This window comes from Engraulis encrasicolus, chromosome 19, assembly GCF_034702125.1.
Source record: "Engraulis encrasicolus isolate BLACKSEA-1 chromosome 19, IST_EnEncr_1.0, whole genome shotgun sequence".
Lineage (NCBI taxonomy): Eukaryota > Metazoa > Chordata > Actinopteri > Clupeiformes > Engraulidae > Engraulis > Engraulis encrasicolus.
In genome coordinates, this window is record NC_085875.1 from 47073406 (window position 1) to 47096740 (window position 23335).

Here is a 23335-nt window from a genome sequence, read left to right on the forward strand (position 1 = left end):
TATTGTGCTGCCCACTCTAAATGGTTGACCAGTCTGTAGCCTCTCACTGCAGATGGGCCTGTCGACCAGCCTGTTCACTCTTTGCTGAGAACCCTCATCTACATCATAACAACATAGATACGACAATGCAAGGAGTCTTCGGTAACCAATTACAACTTGGTCATTACCATTTTGGTGACAAAAAGGTTATAACAGACGCTCTGTGTTAAGGGTTTAAGAAAATGGGAAAAAACAACAGCATTTGCCCCTGTCTGCCCACCGGGTAAATGCATTGTATGCCAGATTATCCAATCCAGGCCTGAGCAGACGTAGATGGATCTGAGCAAGAAAAGGAGGAAATGCTAGAATGGCAGAGGAGTTAGTGAAAGAGTGCCCAGGGAGTACAGGGATAGAGTGATGGAGAGCAACAGGGTTGCATGGAGACGGAGGTGGGACTGTTGTCAAAGGAGATGTGGGTAGTGCCGTAGTGTTTGGACTGCACATATAAGGTATGGCGCTCGTGAACAGCAATGGTAGGAAATGACCGCATGTGCAGGGGCTTGGGGTCCCAAGGGGGCAGGAGAATGACCACATTGCGGCCCCCCCCCCCCAATGGAACCAGTGAACTATCAGTCAGTCACATGACCTCACATTCATTTTACCCCCAGCCCTAGCCCTAACCCTAACCAAGCACGCGAAAATAAACAATAGGAACTCATTCAGTACATTTGCACCATTTCTGTTTGCATATTTTTCGATGTAAATGAAAATACACAATTGGAAAACTGCACCATTTGCACCATTCATGTTCATGTAGATTTGCCAATGTAAATCTTATTTTGGACCTAGACATGACGGCCAATTCACACAATTGCATGCTTTTACATCAGACCAGCTGTTAAATCGTGATGTACTGTACAGTATTTTATCTGACTTGGAATTTAGTTTGACACCCATCAAATACCTGAATGCTAATACCTTTCCTCCAGCAGTATGTTTCCACTGACTATTCTCACAGCCGCTGACAGCTATGGCCAGGCCTGGGACAAAGTCATTAAAAGCTCCCCCCCCAACCCAATACATCCGATGCAATGGTGGTTTAATTTTGGGCCCACTCTCTCCCTGGGCCTGAAACAACTGACCTGTCTGACACCCACGCCAACCCCCGCCCCCCCCCAACTCCTCGCCCCCCCAGTCGGCTTCCTCACTCACTATTATGCAGACTGATGTGTTTTCCAGTCTGCTGGAGAGAGACAGGAAGTAAGGTGGGCAAAGGCAGGAAGTCACCGCTCCAGGCTGTGCAGACACAAAAGTCTCTTATTTAATGATTTACCGCAAAGCCCCCAAATGTTCCATCTAGACGCATGGCTTTATTATCGACAAGGCTTTATGCAGTTTTTTGAGGGGAACCGTTTATTCAGGGGGTGGTGGGGGATTAAAGAATCATACATTTATCATTGGTCCCTATTGCACTGGTATAGACGGTGGTTGGCTACTCATTCACAGGATGGAATTCTTCAGTGGGCTGAAAATGTTCCCACACAAACCCCCAACACGCCTGGCCAGCGCCTGGCCCCCTTCCTCAATTCCCCCATCCACCCAGCCCCCTAAATTTGGCTTGGGAAAACATTTTCTTTTTCGGCTCCCTCTCTTTCTCTCTCTCTCTCTCTCTCTCTCTCTCTCGCCGCCAAACCCTTCCTCTTCTCTCCGTGGATGCTGAGCAGATCGATGTTTGTGTTTTAGAGTGGTGGTTGCCATAGCAACAGCCAGTTCTCAGACACCCTCCATTCTTGTGTATTTACATAATATCCTTTGATTTTTTTTCCGCCTCAAAGCAATATCGTACCCACAGCAATCTTTATCTCCTATAAATTCTCTGGTGAATAGTTTCGAGTTTCCAAACTAACCACTGTGTATGCTAAGAAGGCAGGCCCGCCAACAAGGGGGGTGGGGTCTTCAGTGGCCCTGAGAGAGGGGGCCCAGAATTGGGTCCTCATTACATTGTATGGATGGAAAGGGGGGCCTTTTCCGATGATTTTGTCCTGGACCTGGCAACAGCTGACAGCGGCCCTGCAAGCAAGGCTGGGGTTAGCACGAGGGTGAGTGAGATTCAAGGACAGTCGGGGTTGTGTCATGTGTTGAAGGATGACAGGAACCTTTTAGGGCCAAAGAGACCGATAATCACTGTCTGATTCTCACTTGACGTTTCCTTGCCAGGTTAGATGCAGAAAACCAATGCACCGTGGTCTGCAAAATAGCCCAAAATGGGGACCATACGAAACAGCTCACAAGCAGCGGGAATAAAAAATGCAAACCCCCACCCCAATCAGCTAATAGTCATTGCGGTTTCATTGCTAATAGAGGGGAATGTTGTTTGCAGCACAACCGGTTCTTTCATGGTAACCGTTGCCGACGATGTCCTGCTATCGATTGGGGCTAGCAGTGAGAGGGCACTAGCTCTTGGATGAATGTTTGGTTTGGGATATGCTCTGCTCTGCTCTCAGACCAGGGCTAGACTGGGGCAAAAAAAAAAATAGGCTGGGCATTTTTAGCAAAGACCGGTCTGCTGGGCATTGAGAGAGTCAATGAAGCCTGTGATAATATATTTAATCATCTACTGTATTACGAGCTATTTTGACCACAACAGCCAAAATGAATATTTAAACCTGACCCGAGATGTCTGCTGGAGCAACTGATACCACTACATTGAGGAGAGGACCAGGCCAAAATCAGCAAACGTCTACCGGGCAAATGCCCTGTATGCCCTATGGCAAATCCAGCCATGCATGGTTGACCAAGTCCTTATCATGGTGCATGGAGGCACAAGTTCACAACTGGTGGTGGTGTGCAAGAGCAAGGTTTTTATTCCAAACAGTTACTCATCACCATGGAGATAGACTGCTTCAAGTGTGGTGAGTCAAGTATATTTTCTCTGTCGTGTGTTTTGGCTACTTCTGATCCCACATGCTGGAGTGTGTGTGTGTGTGTGTGTGTGTGTGTGTGTGTGTGTGTGTGTGTGTGTGTGTGTGTGTGTGTGTGTGTGTGTGTGTGTGTGTGTGTGTGTGTGTGTGTGTGTGTGTGTGTCTGTGTGTGTGTTTGTGTGCATACATCAGTGCGTGTGCGTGTGCGTGTGCGTGTGCGTGTGTGTGTGTATGCACATGTGTGAAGCTAAAATATCTAGCCGCGACAGAGGACTTGATGTATAGTGCTCTTTACAGGAGCCACATCAAGCCGGCTCCAGTTCAAACGCTTGTGGATGTGAAGCGATGATTCCCACGTGAGCGACGCCAGGAGAGCGATGGGGAAAGGAAAAAGACACTTTATTGGATGATGTATAGGGACGAGAACTCAAATGGGAGTCGTTTGGGAAGATCTGTGAATCTGTGAAGCCAGCAGCAGAGCAGGCTGTAGACTGTCAGAATGAAAGAAAAACGACTCTCACAGGCATAAAGAGAGGTAGATAGGGGAGGAGGGCAGGTCGGGTGGTGTTTAGGGTTTGAGGTGGTGTGAGGTGAGGGTGACTAGGGGAATGCACAGGTTCTCTCTCTCTCTCTCTCTCTCTCTGTGTGTGTGTGTGTGTGTGTGTGTGTGTGTGTGTGTGTGTGTGTGTGTGTGTGTGTGTGTGTGTGTGCGTGTGTGTGTGTGTGTGTGTGTGTGTGTGTGTGTGTGTGTGTGTGTGTGTGTGTGTGTGTGTGTGTGTGTGTGTGCGCGCGTGTGTGCGCATGTGTCTGTGCAGGACCCCACTTACCTTCTCATTCGTTCTTCACTAGCGCGTCATTATCCCGTAAAATCGCACTCTCGCTACCACCATGCTGATTTTACTGGCCTTAATGGGAGTGCGTTTGTGAGGGGCCTACAATAACTGTGAAAAGCAGCCTCTCAAATCCAAAGAGCAGAGCAGAGCAGACTAGAGCCGACCACACCAGACCTCCTCTGCACGTATGCAGGGCCGCTGCTAAGGTTTTGGAGGCCCTAAGCATAACTGGTCATGAGGCCCCCCTCATAATTAAATAGCCTAATAATGATAATAATAATAATCTATTAACTAATAAATGTAGCCTATATTTTATCATGTAATTCAATATTTTTTTCAAGACGTTTTTAGTCAATCTCAATTTAAGAGACCCCAATTTTGGGGGCATATGTGGTTGGTGCCCTCAGCATTGGTTGGTGCCCTAAGCACTCTGCGTACTCTGCTTATGTCTAGCGGCGGCCCTGCTTGTATGGTTCTGCAGAACCTCGTCCTCCTGTCCTGTTTATTAAACCTGCCGTCTTAAACGGCTCCATAGGCAACCAGGACTCTCTCACCCGGCTTCTGCATGTGGAAAGTGTTTTTTTTCTTCCTAAAACAAGAAAAACAAGGCGCTTGTTTCATTCCAGCACACACACACACACCGGGCAGCTGGGCTTGATTGAGGTTCAGAACATAATGGCCCCGACCAAGGAAAGGAACCGATTGAAGGCGGTCGGTCATTGGCTTTAGAACGCTCTCAGCTGCCTTTTAAAGTCGTAATTGAAGCCAATTTGACTGAAAAAGTTGCCATAACATCTGCATTTACGCATGTTTACCCCCCCACTCCAGAGGCCGCCACGTCCCAAATGGCATAATGTCCTTAGCATACCAAAACCCCCATTTTCATTATGTTTCCATTGATTGGTTTGTGTGCTGTTCCTTTGAGTGTGTTACAGCTGACTGCCAGAGCCAGGAAAGTAAGGACACAGTCACACTGAAAACAGAGGAAAAGGTAGGATGGAAATTACATTCAGTGCTGGACAGACAGAAAGCACATGGAAATATCTAGAATGGATTAGCTTGTAGTAGTCAGTAAAACACGGAAATCAGGGTCACAAAACACATTTTCATAGAGAACTACGATGCAAATAATGTGTCAATAACGCTCTTGTTACTGAACCAGCCATACTGTTTAGCTCATCATTCCTAATTGTTTGCATATTTGGGCCCTGTTTTTTCCTTTCATCATGTGACTATTGTGTGTCTAGACAATGACCAACCCAATATTTGAATCAGATATGGGTTATTAGACAAAATGGCTGCAGTGTAAAACCTTACTAATGCATGGGTCTATGGACCTCTGAATCCAAGTTCTGCTCTAGTCTGTGAATGCAAGTAGTTGCAAATTTGAGCAATGCAAATTACAGACACAAACAGTATAGATGCAAAGATAATGAACATGTACTTTTGTGTAATTTTGTGAAGGTTGTTTCAGCAGGATGCTGGGCCTGCAACACATAATAGGCTATAAAGATTAGTAGCATAACCTACTGTAGGTCATGTCTTTCATAGACTTTCGAAGGTGCCATTTTGAACTGGATCCGTGCATCCCTGGCACTGTACAGCCGTAATGGACACGCACTTCTCTTGACTTTCATTAGCAATGAAGGCTACCTCTAATTCAGCAGGATGTCCGGCCATATACATAGGAATGTGAACAATCATACGGTTAACTCCAGATGGGGTTCCTGTTTTTTAGATTGTTGTTTTTTGCTAGGTAACATCAGCAACTGTTGAGGACCAATTGCAAGCTATGTCCCTGTCTTGGCCAGCTTTGACAGTAATAGCCCAGCCCATTATTCACGCCTTACTAACCGAGAAGGCCAGTGGCGATTCTACCCATTTGGGGGCCTTAGGCGAAATACAGACATGGGGCCCTCATGAATTATGTTTACTGGAATCTACCATTGTGGGGCTGACTGTTGAGGCCGTTTTAGTGCAGACGTCAGTTTTGGTGGTGACCTACCCCTAGCAATTGCCTAGTCTGTCTATTGGCAAACCCGGCTCTGGAGATGGCCTTGAAGGTTGGAAGTAGCCTGCGTCGGTAAAGCCAAGTGACTCATGGCCTCAGCAGGTTCTCCAGTACAGTAGTGCCGCAAGTCGAAGTCGAAGTCGAGTGATGTCATGTGTCAAGGGTTGCGGCTGTTTTTCCTCTCCGAGCTTAATCACCATGGCAGCCATTCACTGGGACGTCACGCCAAACCTCCCGTCAACTTGTTTGTGCTCATACATCATTTTCGTTCTATTGAAAAATTAGACAAGAAAAAAACAAGACAACAAAAAGGTGCTATAACGCAGGGCAATAAAGATTAACACGGGCGCTTGGAAATGCTGAGCCGTTAGAAAAAGGCATGCAGTAACCGATTCCTACTATAAAAATAGTGTGCCGAGCTGCAATGCACCCAGTCGTTAACACGCTGTTGACTCTCTGCCATTTTGGCCTTAAACCCCATACAGATCAAATGAAAGAGCAGGAAAGAAAGGCAGCAATTGCTTCTCCGGCCCTCACTTTGGCTGTCTCTGAAATACTGCTCCTTTTCCACTGTCTAAAGCGTGTCAAAGCAGCAGCCCACTTTTTCCAGTGAGAACCTCATTTGTCTCTTCTATCGCTCATCCACACTCTCTGGTCCATAACTCGTCCCTCCCGGTGTAGTGCGAGACACGTGTCTCTAGTTTGAGAATGGCTGTTATTCTGCACTGCAAGGAACGCAAGAGTAGTTTATTTTCATGGCTATCGCAGTGGTCTCTGAGGGCAGATAACTGTGTATGTTCTCTTCTCCCAGCCCCTTCTGTCCTTCCTCCAGGCCCTCTGGTCGTCATTCTTTTGCCCTTATGACATAACAGCGCCAGGGCCTGTGACATTAGATAGCAGTGGAGAGAGAGAGAGAGAGAGAGAGAGAGAGAGAGAGAGAGAGAGAGAGAGAGAGAGAGAGAGAGAGAGAGAGACAGAGACAGAGACAGAGATACACAGACAGACAGTCAGACAGACAGAGAGACAGTCAGACAGTCAGACAGTCAGAGACAGCAAGAGAAAGGGACACACAGAGAGATGGATACGGTAGACAGAGAAGGATGAGAATAAAAAGCAAAGAGAAAGACAGAACTAGAGAGGACGAAAAAGGAGAGGGATAGAAAGAGAGAGAGAAATAAAGAAAGAGGAAAGAGGCACAGTATGAGCAGCACCTCAGTAGGGAGTATTAAGGCACTGCAGAGCTCCTGTTTGGTGGAGCTCCGGCTTGGAGCGACTGGGAGGCGCAGCACCAAGAACGTCAGCAAGCCCACAGACTTCTTGGAGGACAAAAAGCTGTTTAGTTCAATCTTCCTCATATGTTTTACTGGACTGTGGGGTGATCCAGCTTTCCATGCTCCTACCAAAAGACAAAAAAGGTTTGTTAAACAGTTTTGACTCAACCCTTTCCCACAGACAAAAAAGTAGTTCCTGCTCTGTGCTCATGGTACTCTGGAAGAAACAAACACAACACAGCTCTCCCATCCCCACGCAACAGAGGTGTCCTGTCCAAGACTGACTCGACAGTGTCTGTGTGGAAGTGACAAGTCACTGAACAATGAATTCTTCAGCATGAAAGCTCAAATAACCATAATTAGGATCGTGGGCGTATTCAAGCTCAGTTCCCCTGGTTCTGATCTTCAATATGTTCTTTAAGGTTTTAGAAATATCTCAAGGAACTATGCAGTTTCATTTGCTAAATAAAGGAAATGATTGTGTTTTTTCTACATAAAGAGGAACTAAATCAGAAACATATCTTACTAAAATACTATGACAGTTGCAACATCAAAAAATATACGAAGTTGCCTCTCTATGACTTCTCTAATACTTAAGGAAAGCAGGAGTTTAGGGGTGGTCTTACAGTATTTACTCTTCACAGGGAGAGGAAAGGAAATACTTCAAGGAAATACTTAAAGGAAATACTTAAAGACAGGATCTATTATATTATGTGCGGCCTTTAGGGCAGATGCATCCCTGTGGTGCTGCACACATGTGTCTCACTATCATTCAACCTAGACTCAACATTCCCGTACAGTACATACAGCATATACCTGCACCCACATGCTATTGTTTGTGCTATTCCTTGGCTGTTTGCAGCACAGTCCAGCAACACTCATATACAGCATTATTATAGTGTGGCAGAAAAATGCTATCCACATCCCAACAAGTCCAGTTACCGCAGTTACAGTTGGAGAAGAACCAATATACCCCAAAGGCTCATAGTCGTTGCAACCAATCGTCTTGCATCAGCTGGGTGCAAAGGTGCAGCTCATCCCACTTTGTGCATCCCACTTTTTCGGAAAGCTGTGCTCAGTTCTCATCCATGGTGACCTTTCCCAGGACATCGCCTTCCCACCTTCTCTCTTCCTGACTATGTCTATGGTTGTAGGTCAGACTCCCCTGAATCCAGTTGGCACACTCCAGTTCCGACACAGTCTGCAGTCTCCAGCAGGGGTGTCGTACAGGGGGGGTGTGTGACTGAGTCACCAGGGCCCCATGTATATAGGGGGCCCACACACAGTCCGATTTATGTACATGGCTGGGGGGGGGGGTCCATTGGAGCTGATTGTACATACGTAGGACCCACAATGTATTGCTACGCCCCTGGTTTCCAGGGTTTAAAGGGATAACTTGGCTTGGCCATGGATATGGGAGTCATTCGAACCTCTCCTCGTCTGATTCACCAGAGGATGCAGTTCATTTATTACAGATATCCCCTGACTTTTTTCAAGGGCTTATGCACTAAGAACCTTAGTCCAAACACAGCAGGTTGTCATAGAGACTTTGGGAGAGTTTTGAGGCTTGTTTTGTAGATTGAGACAGCATTTATTACTATTGTCATGTTTTTCCCCGGTGTCTGTGATACACACAACAGGACTGGTGACTACGCATGATGAAGTTGGAAGCGAAACACAAGCGCATGATTGGGCTTCTCTTGGGTTGCACAGTCTGGGCAAAAAAAGCCGGAGGTGGAAATTTATTGAGTTCGAGAAACATAATTTGCCCTGGACCTGGATCCAAATGGAGGTAACTGTCTTTTTACTGCCTGTGCCGTGCCCAAAACCTTTCAGTATGAATGGCAGCAGCCCTGGACTGATATATTTTTTTCCTTTTCTCTTTCCTTACCACACACACTGGCTACTGGCTCAAGGGAAGCCAAAACAACACCACCAGACCACCATTCTGTTATGGCACCAGGTTCACTTCAGTCAGGAAGACAATTTGAATAGACCATAGTCTAACTTCCACTGCTGATTGCAGAGACTTGTTTGTTTTTTTGTGGATGCGGCTTCTATGTACGTCACACACCTTTCTCTGTCAGGTCCTGTGGGGGTGGCGATGACTGTTGAATGGCTGTTGAACTGTGCCTCTCCTGCCATTGTTCTTTACGTCTCTCTTCAGATGTCCTGAAGCATGGAGTTGAGTCGACACAGAGAACCTACGAAAGAAAACATTGCATCATGGAAGTATGGCAGTGTGGTGTGGTGAAACTATTTGGATTCACAAGTACCTTGAAACCAAAGCATGTGCCAGGTAAAACAAGCAGTGTCGGAGTCATGCACAGACAGTTTTGGGGGCAGGTGCTGAAGGGGTGGGGGGTGGAATAGGGGGCATGTGGAACTTTATGTCAACATGTGGATTATCATGTCAGCATGGACCACTGTAGATTTATATCAAAAAAGAACTTTCAAAAAGGCATTTTTTGTCCGGTAGGGCTAAAGGTCAGGTGCTTTAGCACCATTTTGTCCCTATCTAATGTTTTGTCCTCCCCTGAATTCATTAATTTGCGCATCAAATCAAACTGCTAGCTTCATTCTTCAAAACAGGCCTATTCAAAACAGCAGAATGTTTCTTCTCACAGTCGGTAGGCAATTAAAGTTGTAATATAATGGCAACAGTCAGACATAATCTTTCAGCTATGCGTCTTTCATACCCACGGGACTGAACGGATGATGACAAACCAAACAGTGACAAGAAAAAAACAAATATACTGGGAAGAGAGATTGAGACGAATACAGATCTGCCCTGTCACACCCTCCTATTAAGTCCACAATCCCAAGCAGTACTATGCAAAATACATACGCACAAAACACAAACGGCAAGCCAAACGCATGACACCATATGTAGCCCCAGGGATGACTTGAGGCCTCAATAGCTGTCATGAGCTATCAGTCAACCTCCTCCTCTACTGTATGGATGTTGTCACCTACTCAGCTGACAGGCACGACAGACAGATCCGACAGAGAGCGGCCGCCGCTGTCAAACAAACAATCGATTTCAAAATCCTCATGGCAACACAGTAATACTTCTCTAAAACAGGGAAATAAAAGAAAGAAGTTGTCACGAAAGAAAACAGTCATCACACATCAAGATACACAGTCATGTGTATAGTAAATTGTCAAACATTATATTATCCAGATGCATTTGTTTAAATTTTTGCGGCCAAAATACTTTTATTCTAGAGTTGAAATATAAATACAGTAACTACGCAACTGTCTCTATAATTGATTTATAAGATAAGCAAAATCAATAATGTGTTTTTGTGTATTCATTATTTCTTGTTCATTGCCAATAATGCCTTTATTAATGATATTGTAATAAGGACCTAGAATTGATTTAGCTTCACATGTTTTATACATCACTTACACAAACAGTAATTAGGTAGGCCTATGTATTAATTAGTAGCTAACATGTGAACCATAAAATAAAATGGTAGCCAAGTTTGTATGATTTGCTCATTCCTCTTTCTGTTGCAAAGGTAAAAGTTCATCCGAGGATGGTCTGAGTGCCTCTCTCTACAGAGATGGTAATCCCTCCATCACCACCCAGCTGGTAAGCCTGTGTTTAACCCGACACATCCTCTCAACAAGCGCATGAGAATTGCTTCATGCCTTGTGACCTGCAGCCACAGCATTTTCAAAACAACCCACTCTTGAAAAAGTCACAAATCACACCAAAAAACAGGCATGTCAGATTTTTTAAGGCCCACACCAAGATGATGCAACGAAGGGGCAAGAGAGAGGAAGGGAGTGCACGCGGTGGTGATGACAGAACCAGATGTCGATGTCTGAGCGCTCGGACATACTTTCCATCAAATATTTTTCCATAACATATCCTGCATTGAAAAACTCCCATTAGGGCTTGCATTAGCGGAGAAGATCATTTTCAGACAAGGCAAGGACAGTGGTCCCATTGTGTCTGCCATCCAGGCACATGCAGTAGAATCCTGCGCAGGCCACCAGAATAGCAATGTCTTTTCATGGATTGGAGCGAGAATCGAGGACTCCTTTGATCCGAGCGTGCCTGCTGAAACTACAATCAGAGAGGCTGCTGGCGGGCCGATATGTTAGTTCTGGAGGGCCTCGTATTTACAGTAGTTGTTGCTAATGTCAAAAGCACAAGGGCATCTGGGGGCCATTAGCCCTGCACTACATCACAACCTTCTTTTTTTCCGCTTTGATATTCAAACTTGAAACCTGCTTTCCCTCTGCGGCTCACTGAAACCAGTGACATACATTATGTGGGTCCCGTTCGACGTAGGACATCGTGTTTGTACTGAACAGATATTTTTTTATTCGAATATTTTGATTTCGGTAGTAGATGCAGTGATCCACTGAAAACAGCATTTAACCCCTCGTCCGGAAATTTGTGCAAGTAAGTCAAACGAGTCAATTGGAAACAGACTTTCTTCACTATAATGTCTGCCAACCAAAACTACTCTGGGGAGGTGTCTATAATGAAATGATGAGTGATCAGAGAATTACAAGCTCTCAGAGGGCCGTACAGCTCTTCAGTCATGCTAGCCATATGCTCATAGCCACATCAACATGCGCGCTAATGAACTTCATGCCTAGCCGTTACGTCTTCCAAAAGGTTAGCTTACAAAATGAGAGGCCAGTGGCAACTGCAAGTAATCACTGTAAAAGTAGGGTGATCAGGAGCTAGAACAAATCGTCTACGCTAACCACTAAATTGATAGTTAACTCTCGGCACGCGTTTAAATTACAAAGGTGTTGACAAGAAAACGAGAGTATGGTTTCTAAAAGAGAAGCAGGCCTTCGACAAAGGCCAGTGATAGAGACGTTTTTCATCTTTACGGCTAGAAATCTGCTTTTGACAAATAACATCATTATCTAGATTTATTCATGGCACTGAATGTGACATTGGAATATCCATGTGACTGTAAAAGAGTGATTTGGCACAGCTTTAGTGATCCAAGACACATGAGCCAAAGCCCAGATCGCTTGAATTTCTTAATTGTTTCTCCTGAAACCAACTTGGATGATAATGTTTGTACATTCAAACCTACTCTTACTGTTGGAAGTCTGTGCACACTGTCTGTAGCTGTCTTGTATAAAAGTCAAGATGTAAAACATCCAAGCTTAGTGGGTGTATAGGCTATCTGGGGACCGTATTGGCAAGGGAGCTACAAAGCACACGCATTTGAGGCAAATTCTTAACTTTAAAGCGCAAAACCTATAAAATATCATATAAAAGTCTGTATAGAATACCATATACAGCACGTAGATCCAAAGGTCCTGAAGTTCAAAGTGTTATTTGTTTCTGAAAGACCGATTTAAGCCAATTCTGAGGAGTGATATTCTCCTCTTGGACTATGCCTAGAGTTTCTTTCAGCCCCTGCTAAGGTTTACTTGCCCTTCTTTTCCCTTTTGTCGTTGCTCTCTCTCTCTCTCTCTCTCTCTCTCTCTCTCTCTCTCTCTCTCTCTCTCTCTTTCTCTGTGCTCTTGTAGAGACAGTTGCTAAGAGCATGTGGAATTGTGAGATGTCTGGAGATATTTACTTGACTGCCTTTACAGTCTTCCCTGTCAGGACCGTTTAGTGTGTGGCACTTAGCTATGCATGTGGAAAGCAGGCCTTATTCACAGAGAGAGAGAGAGAGAGAGAGACAGGGGGGGGGGCAAACAGAGAGGGCGGGAAATGGGCAGAGAGGAGGAGTGAAGGAACATTGCCCACATCAACGTGCCTTTAAAAAAAATCACATCAAACGAGTATTATCTGCCTTCAGTTAGCGGAAGAGTCATCAGAGCCCCATGTGGCTCTTTCACTTCCTGTTTTTTCTGCCCCTGTTTTGTTTTTTTTCCCGTTGCCATAGCACGGGACGCAAACTTTGTAAAATAATTGCCCGTCGCCATGGTAACGTGAATTTTCTACTGTTTTTGTTTACGTCTCTCAAAATTCTTGTGCATCAGCCAAAGGCAGAGGTGAACTACAAATTGTCCTTAACTGAAGGCTTTAGGGAATAATAAATGTGTATCTGGGGCCAGCGCTCCTCTATAATGCCATGAAGATTTCATTAAACTTTTTTTTCTTCGTTTTTTATTCATTTCTTGTGTGGCGCTGTTGTTTTCAAGCCCAGAATTCAAAGGTGTTTCTGTTTACGTGTCTGAATGTCTAAAACAAACAATGCCTACCAGAGCCCATTATGAATTTGCATGCATCCAAATGTTTGTGTGTGCCTGTGTCTTTTTCTGCTCTCTTGGCAGGTGGTTCCCTGAATGGAATGTCATTTCCCTTAGTTAATAGAGGATGTGCGTGCCCCCATCACGTGCACAGACCATGCAAACAACCTCCCTCTCCAGAGATGGTGGAGAGATAACAAGATCCATAACTTACGCACACTATGCACAATAGGCCTACTCACAGAGAGAGAGAGAGAAAGAGAGAGAGAAAGAGAGAGGGGGAGAAACTTTGGGTGTGGACTATTCTGCTTCAGAGAAAGTTTTCTTTAAAAGTCTGCTGATTTTAGTTCCCAAACTGCCCAGCTCATGAGATAATTAATCAAATCACCTGTCCTGGCTGGACTGCCAGAGCTTGCCCATGCCAGAGCTTACTTTGCCAAGCCAAAAAGCGCACCTCTGCACAACGCACATTCACACATACGACATGACCCTCTCCCACACAAGGCAAACACATGTGCACGCTGGCAACAACTTCTCTCCAGTGTCATAGTTAACATGAACCGTCCGTCAACCCTCCCCAAGTCAAACAACATTTGTCGCCATCGGCATCACACCAACAGGCTCTTGTCAAAGCGAGTGAGAAGTGCCAGGGTAAAGATCAGTGCGAAGCACAGCTAAGCCGCAAAGAGAGCCCAGCCAAATAGCAGACGTAAGTGCAAACTATAACTGTAGCAGATTCCTGAATTTGTCCGTCAGTCGAGCTGTGCACACGTGGAGCCTGGGTGTAAATGAGGTCAAAGCAATGCTACAAAATCTTAACCAGGCCATGCCATCTGTGAATTCCGTCTCAATTCATATTTCTTCTTACAATAGGTCGATTACTTTCTATTGTCAGACAACATGAGGTGTCCCTGCGCAGTTCGCCACTCGGGGTTCTAACGCGCCACCTACCAGTCAACACTGCAATTCGGGCAAGGGAGGCACAGCATGATACCTCTGAGCTAAAGGACCAGTCCAATAGCTCAACACTACCAATACTGTATGAGGCTTTGGAGGTAGGTTTACTCACGTTCCACGCCACACATCACCACACACCGCCTCCATTACCCTCACCACCCTAAACTTCACACAGGTGTTCCTATGCAGTCCGCCACTCGGGTCTTGACCTCGCCACATCCTAGCCAAAACTCCAGTTCGGTTATGGGAGGCACAGAACGACCCGATTAAGGACCAGTCCTATAGTTGACGGATGAACGATTGGCGCATTGCATATGAGCAGATTACACGTCATGTTCAAATGTCATCAATTCGGTAAAATCAGATGCACATTTTAAACTTCAACAGAGTCCAACCCTCTCAAACTTCAGCAGAGTTCAACCCTTCAAACAGTAATCGTTTCTCAATTCAGAAGTTCCGCAACCTCTACGAATTAAGTTAGTATGAAGGACAAGCTAACGAACTCCGGCTATGCTATGCCAAACAGCCATATGCACAGGGCCGCGGCTTAGGATGTGCAACTACTCATGTCATTATGCATGAAAGTTCAAAGTTTACAAAGCGCGCATGTATGGATTTACTTAGCGAGTTATATTGATCGTGGGGTTTTTTTGGGACGCGACTTAGTCTAATGCAAGCCAGACCTGTCAGCGCCGCAGGGCCAGATCGCTGGGTTGTCAATCAATGCCAACGGGTGTAGCCGTGCAATGGGCATAAGTGAATCCACATGTACCTCCACTGATGTGCCAGTGAATAAAAATCAAACAAGCGCAACTATTGGCATGTACTTGACTTCAACGCTCTCCTCTCTTACCCCGACTGCATGGCGTAGCTCTTGCATGCAGATGGGATCGTTGGCAACTCAACTCACTGCTTGTTTCCAAAAGCTCAGCTACATGACAACAACATTGTTATGACATTACTGAGAGTCCTAATTAACAGATTAAGATTTGGTCATTAAGATTTTGTTAACAACAAAAAAGTCTCCACATGGGACTAACAGTGAGCTCAATTAACCCCAGTCTCTAAACAGTATAACCAAAACTTTCACAGAACCGCTGAGTTCAGTGCTTGCACATCTGAGTGAATGACGTGTTAATTACTGTTGTGTGCTTTCCCAATGTACCCCTATCCGCTCCCAATGGGTTGCCACTTGCAGTGCACTGTGCACACCACAGAGAAGGGAGTTAGGTGTTTGACAAAACAGGGGTGGGTGTCTGATGTGTTTACGAGTGTGAGAGAAAGCTGTCGTCGCGTCGCCTATTGTGGATGCAATTTGCGGCAGTAATGAGTAGGTAATGAGTAGGTACGTGCGCGTATATATTTGAAACACATTATCCTCGCCAGAGCGATTCGTGAGGACATGACTCCCACGCCCTGGGTCAGGCAGAACAAACAGAGTCGAAAACAATACAGTCGAGTCGCTGTCAAGAGGAGTTTGTTTATTTATGTGGTAATGTTTATGATGCAAGAATGCCTCCTCCTCCTTCTTCTCCTCCTCCTCCTCCTCCTCCTAACTCCTGACAGGTAACTGGCACAACAGATGTCAGATCAGGAGAGGCAACTCCATGGCAACGAAGCAAAACATTGCATAATACTACGAGGCACAACACAGGTTTGCATGTCTGGGTGTGTACACCGCCTGAAGAGTGTCATCCCATCACTACCTGTCTTGTCTATCTCTCTATGTCTCCCACACAGGCAAACACACCCACACACACACACACAACACAAACATAAGCGAACTCGCACGCACACACTTAGACACACACACACACACTCAGACACACACACACACAGACACACACACACACACACACACACACACACACACACACACACACACACACACACGCACACACGTGTGCACATGCATATGCACACACACGCTGTCCAAAACAAATACAGTAGACATGCAGACACCCATACACATTCCCTTAAATACACATACGCACATAAGACACACACATATTAAGTTGCAGACCCACATGGACACACACAGGCATGCGCACAAACATCTACACGCACTCACACAAACGCACATACACATGCAAGCACACACAAAATGCACACACACACACACACACACACACACACACACACACACACACACACACACACACACACACACACACACACACACACACACACACACACACACACACACACACACACACACACAAATACACAGACACATGCCTGCACAGCTTGAGAGGAGTGCCGATTCCCATTTCACATTCTTCCCTTTCAGCGTGCTAGGATCCATCCCCTCCACTCTCACAGTGCAGCAGCACAGCATGAAGAGCTGCAGAGCAGGCCCAGAGCAATTAGGCAGCAGCAGGAGATTGGAGGTCATGCGAGGAAGTCGCTTTTCTCTTTTTTTCCCCCTTTTTTGTTTTATTTTGTTTTTTTTCTTCCGTCCTCTCCCTTTCTCTTTCTGTCTGTTTAAACATGGCGTGAATGATCTCATCTCTCTCTCTCTCTCTCTCTCTCTCTCTCTCTCTCTCTCTCTCTCTCTCTCTCTCTCTCATCCTGCCACACCCCTCTCTTATGTCTCTTTGTTCTGCCATCTCGTTCTCTCATTCTCTCATTCTCTCATCTGTCTCTGTCTCTCTCTCTCTCTCTCTCTCTCTCTCTCTCTCTCTCTCTCTCTCTCTCTCTCCTTTCCCTCCATCGCTCTGCCTCTCTCCTCCTCCAGCAGATACCTGTAGATGACCTGGTTCTGGACCCTGGGAAGAAATTTATGTCTCTCTGGATCAGGTCTGGATTTAGGTTAGACAAGGTGGGGAGAGGAGAGTAGAGTGTGTGGTACCGTGGTGTGTGTGTGTGAGTGTGTGAGTGTGTGTGTGTGTGTGTGTGTGTGTGTGTGTGTGTGTGTGTGTGTGTGTGTGTGTGTGTGTGTGTGTGTGTGTGTGTGTGTGCGTGTGTGTGTGTGTGTGTGTGTGTGTGTGTGTGTGTGTGTGAGAGAGAGAGAGAGAGAGAGAGAGAGTGTGTGTTTATGTGCATGTGCATGTGTGCGTGCATGTGAAACAGTTCTTGGCAAGGCTGCCGGGCGGGCGAGTGTTTTTTGTTGGCGTACGGTAAATCAGATAATGGTTTTTATCTCCCTCCTGGAGGAGAGAAGAGAGCGGTAGTGGTGGAGATGGAGATGATGATTGAGGCGGCGATTATTCAGCGGTAGCAACAACAACATCAGGCAGGCAGGCAGGCCTCTGGGGGCTTCTGTCAACAACGCTAACGCTAGGCCTACTCATAAAGGAGACCAGAGTCACTCCACAGAAAAATTAGACCCTGTGCCATTCACACGGATAACATTTGAGTCATAACTACATGAAAAACACACTTTAGAGAAAATCAGACCCTGTTCCATTCACACGAATGATATTTGAGTCCTAACTACATTAGAAGCACACTTGAGAGAAAATCAGACGCTTTTCCATTCACACGGATAACATGTGAATTGTAACTAGATTAAATGACATGAGGGCAATAGACAATCCACCTTGTGTCACAACTTGAGGATCCATTCAAACTGATAACTATTGTAAATACAAGTTAAGCATCCATAAGAACAATGTTACAGGGATAAGAAACAGAGACACTTGAAAATGTGACAAAGAGAAAACCAGAACTAAACTCAGAACTACAACATAATGAGCAACGCTAACGCTAGGCCTACACATAAAGGAGACCAGAGACACCCCACAGACAAATCAGACCCTGTGGCATTCACACGGATAACATCTGAGTACTATCTACATTGAAAGCACACTTGAGAGAAAATCAGACCTTGTGCCATTCACACGGATAACATGTGAATCGTAAAAGCACACTCAACATTAGGGCAATAAACACTCCACCCTGTGTCACAACTTGAGGATCCATTCAAACTGATAACATTGTAAATACAAGTACACATGAAAACAATGTTACAGCAATACGTTGTGACACTTCGGATCACATCCTAGTATGTCCCAACTTTAGGTCCATGCAGACACATTCTTCAACTCAGAACTACAACATAATGATCATTCCCACTCAAGAACAATACAATTTCTGACTACTTTTGAAAAGACTGCAATTTTTCACATTGAGGGCACACCTGCCACGTTGCATGTAACTAGATGGCCTAAACTTAGACTTTTCCCTAACCCTTATGTAACGGAGGCTAACTAGCACAGAGTTTTCCTGGAACGTTGGTAAACCTCCCTCCGATAGCCTCATACAGTCTTGTGCCGTTGGGCCGAGAGACTAGTCTCTTGGCCCATCGGTATCGTACTGTGTCTCCCATTGCCGGACCGTTGGTGGCGCTTTTGCGGTGCACATTACATTTTGACGTTAAGGGTATACCTTAGACGTCAAAAATTGCAGCCTGATCAAAGGTAGTGAGAAATTGAGGAGATAGGATGATGCACTGTAGATGCTAGACTAAAATAAAGGATGTCAAAGCACACTTCAGAGAAAATCAGACCATGTGCCACAACTTATGACAGCTGTCATAACCTGCCTCAAGGGCCATGACACAGAAAGGGCACAGGCAAGAGGGTAACCGTTTACATCTCTTTTATTTTTCCAATTCTCACAGTTAACCTGAGACCCCAGACAGGCAAAAGGGAGAGAGAGAGGGGGAGAGATAGTGAAGCCGCCTCAGCTAACCTCCGACCCACTGAAAGTGTGTAGGCCCTGACTAGCTCTCACTGGCAGACAGACAGGCAGAGAGGCAGAGAGGGAGTGATTGCTCTGGAGCAAACTTTAAAGGCTGGCCCAGGAGTCATCCAATCAATAAAGCAGGTTCAAGAACAACGTTAGGGCAACAAAAATATAGCAGAGGCACTTGAGAGGGATCCTGTGCACACAACTTCAGGTTCCATTCACACAGATATTTATCACAACTACATTGTACAACACTCTTGGTGTCTACAGTGCTTTCATCATTCTTTTGATTTAGGGCTGCACAATTAATCGAAAAATAATCAAAATCGTGATAACATAGTGAAATCGAACTCGTGATTTTAATCGTGATTTAATCATGGCTAGTGACCAACTTTTGAGAGCGTCCTTGAACCCAGAACATACTGACAGGCTAGTGTTTCTGGCCTGAAATCTGTCCACTGAAGTTTCATGCTATTGCCTTTACATAATTATTACAATTCATTTTATTTTGCTCATCCCGTATGTAATTCATTCTTGGTTATATTTAATCTTGTTATAATTTTCAAAAAAATCTGCAAAAATCAATAATCGTGATTAATAATCGTGATTATGATTTTGTCCAAAATAATCGTGATTATGATTTTTTCCATAATCGTGCAGCTCTATTTNGATTAATGTACGGTAGTAACACATCTATGCCACATATAATACAACTACATTATGAAAGTTTTAGCTCTTGGTGTGAACGGACCTTCAGCACCGGTCCCACACCCTGACTGGTACAGTCGGCATGAGCAACACTCCACATGGGTCCCAGTGGGGGGACAAACCCAGGAGCGGTATCTGTGGGTCTGTTCTGTGGATCTGTTCTGACCCAGCCGGCAGTGTGCCCACTGGACTCAGACAAAAACAATGTTGATCGTCAGTTTTTAAAAATGGCTACATCAATGGCTGATGATCAGAGTTTCCATGACCTTCTGAAGGCATGGGGATATGTGTGGGAGGGCTGGGTAGCTGTGTGTGTGTGTGTGTGTGTGTGTGTGTGTGTGTGTGTGTGTGTGTGTGTGTGTGTGTGTGTGTGTGTGTGTGTGTGTGTGTGTGTGTGTGTGTGTGTGTGAAGGTGGTTGGGTGGTGGAGGGATAGGCAAACTTGGCTGATGGGTATAGCAGGCATAAATGCAGTCGTTAGAAGGGGATTACAACTTAATGACTTCCACACAAAGGGCTACTCTTGGTGAGGTGCTTCTGGTCATGATGACACAATCAATGGAAAATGATGTCAGCGGTATGCCAAGGGGCAGACACACACACACACACACACACACACACACACACACACACACACACACACACACACACACACACACACACACACACACACACACACACACACACACACACACACACACACACACACACACACACACACACACACACACCTGTTTGACTACAGTACTGGTACTGGTGGGTGACAAAAGCCCTACAGTCCCTACACAGGCAGTCCAATCCAGACAACAGTAGAACATATGTTTTTCATTCAACACTTGAGAGTTAATTTAACATCTTCTAGATCAGTGGTTCTCAAAGCTTTTTTGAAGGAACACCCCCTTGACATTATCATATTCATATCATATTATCATAAGCCTGCCAACGCCCCCATTAGTATCACACAATAAAACGGACTAATGCCCCCCCCATGGTATAAGCACTGCACTGCCCCCTCTCAGCTGTATCCTTGTCAACGCCCCCATAGGGCTCCTCAACGCCCACTGGGGGGCTGTAGAGCCCCTGTTGAGAAACACTATTCTAGATTGTAGTATGTTGACCCAGAGTACTCTCTAATTGTAGAATCAACACTATTATTATTATTATTTTTTTTACTGTTTATCAGGTCATGCAAACGACTAGGAGCTCTGAGTTATTATCACTGTCAGGTGTGGACTGTAGTAAGCCAAAGGCGCTGGAGAGCTGCAGTGGAATAACAAGGGGAGAGGTTGTGTAAAGATGTCAAGTAGAATTAAGTACACTGCATATATCACATTGAGGTATTATTGTTACATTGAAGGAGTCAAGTTTACCATAAAACACAATGCTGAATAAGTATGTCAGGATTTATTTAGACAGGCCTTCTCATTTTTATGCATAGCTAGACATCACTACATGTGGAAAAAAAACAACTCTCGGGTATTAATCCTCGGTTGGCAAACAATGCCTACAAACAATCATCAAGATCACACCTGCAAGTTATCACACTGTACGAATGAATATTAAATGTTAAATCTTTCTATCACACATCATTAAAGGCCACATAGGGCAATATCATCTGAAGTTCTCCAGATGCGTTCAATCATGTGTATCTAAATCGATGCTCGAGTTTAAATAGAGTACACAATTGCTCATGTAGATTGCCACTTAGAATAATAACGCAAAACAGTTTGTTCTCACTCAGCTGAGTTTGCTTTGCTTTTTTCTGCCACGTTATCAGACCCAGTGTGATTAACGTTCTTGATTCGCAGCCAGTCGGACTGACTGCACCCAGTGGAAAGAAGACCAACACAAACTCACAAACCAAGTGCAGGAAATCGGTTGTGTATGCACATACCCACAGCAGGCTCCTTTTCAAATTAACATCTTGTTATCTTAGCAGGGTTTTTTTCCCTGAGACAGTATTTTGTTTCAAACCAACATGACGACTGCCAGTAGTACTTAGTTAGGCCTACATATTTAGCACCAGGGTTCTCAGAATTATAGTCTTTTTTTTTACTCTTTGGGCCATTCTATCGAGTAAACACACAGTTCAATATGTGTGGTTGTCATGGTGCATTGATCAGAGGAGCTGTGGCTATCAGTTCTAGGGGCAATTCAGCAAGATAAGAACACAGAATTAGATATGCAAACTTGCACGCGCACACCACATACACACACAAGTGTACACATTTACACACAAGAGACAGTACAAGACACACATCAGTAACAGAACTGCACAGACCACAGCTATACACAGTAGGCCTAACCTAACCATATTTATCCATACATATATACAGCGCTGCTAACTTTTTTTCGCTGGGCCCAGGACAAAGTCATCTGAAAGTGCCCCCTACCCAGGACATATAATGTAATGGGGACCCAATCCTGGGCCCCTAAATTGCTGGGGCCAGGACAACATACCCCCTGGTCCCTCCGTATATATTGTGTATGGTATATGCTGATGAAAACACTCACCATTTTGGTTAGACAAAGTTACTCTGCCACCAAATGCATAGAAAATGGGCTGTTCACAATACATTGACAATTTATGCTGTTTGCAATTTCTCATATGTAGTTAGGTTTGCTTGCATTAAATGCCTTTCAGACATGTGGAAATGTCATTGTACAGAGTAAGTTCCTCACCTTACTCCAGGTTCCAAAAGTGAAGGGTTGAACTTTGGACCCCTGTCATGAGGGCCGCAGAGGTACTGCAGGAGGGTCGAAAAGAGAAGGGAATAGTTGCACTAAAAAAATTATGAATCACACAGATAGACAGACAGACAGGCTGACAGACAGACAGACAGAGAGAGAGAGAGAGAGAGAGAGAGAGAGAGAGAGAGAGAGAGAGAGAGAGAGAGAGAGAGAGAGAGAGAGAGAGAGAGAAATTATATTACGACCATGAAAGGGGTCACAAAAATATTGCAGGTCCCAAAGGAGGTCCTCGTTGAAAAGGTTTGGGAACCACTGCCTTCGTCCAACATGATCTCATTATAATAATGATTATGTTATGACTACATACCTCTACAAAAGATTTAGAACAGAACAGCCTTTTCTTCATAACGCACAGCAGCAGTGCATTACATACTGTAGTTGACGTAGATCAAGGCACACTGTGGTACAGTAAAACTGCAAATGACCTTGCCTTGGCCTTCACATGAACTAGGTAAACCCAAGTGTGGAAGCAATTCGAGGCACGCAAAGTCAAGATGCCCTCAGGTGCATCCATTACTCTGGCCTGCTCAGACTCAAGTCAAGGTGGGGTAGTGATGACAGCTTTGTGCGCTGGAAGATGGAAGGGGGATGTGTGTGTGTGTGGTGTGTGTGTGGTGTGTGTGCGTGTGTGTGTGTGGGGGGTGGGGGGTCGGGGGGTGATGTAGCACTGTGTTACCATGGGAACAGACCAGGCTTACTGGGTCCTGCTTCTGCTTCCAAGGTGAAGACAATGTGATGGATGGGAGCAGTGTGCAACAAGTCTTTTGGAAACGATTGGTGTAAAGCCATGCTGATTTAAGTTTGGAATGTCGCTAAGCCAGAACTTTAAACGATTCCTCATTTATTGTAGCATAAATCACCGTTTCTGCCTTCACGACATTGCACTATGAAATGCATGAGAGGTGTGCTACCCAGGTGCCCAGCACGTGCCCAAGCCAAGACCTGGCAACGTATCTGCTAAATGCATGCGGATACAATTATTTATCACGATAACAGTCATAAATCTGGACACCGCGTTACCTCACAG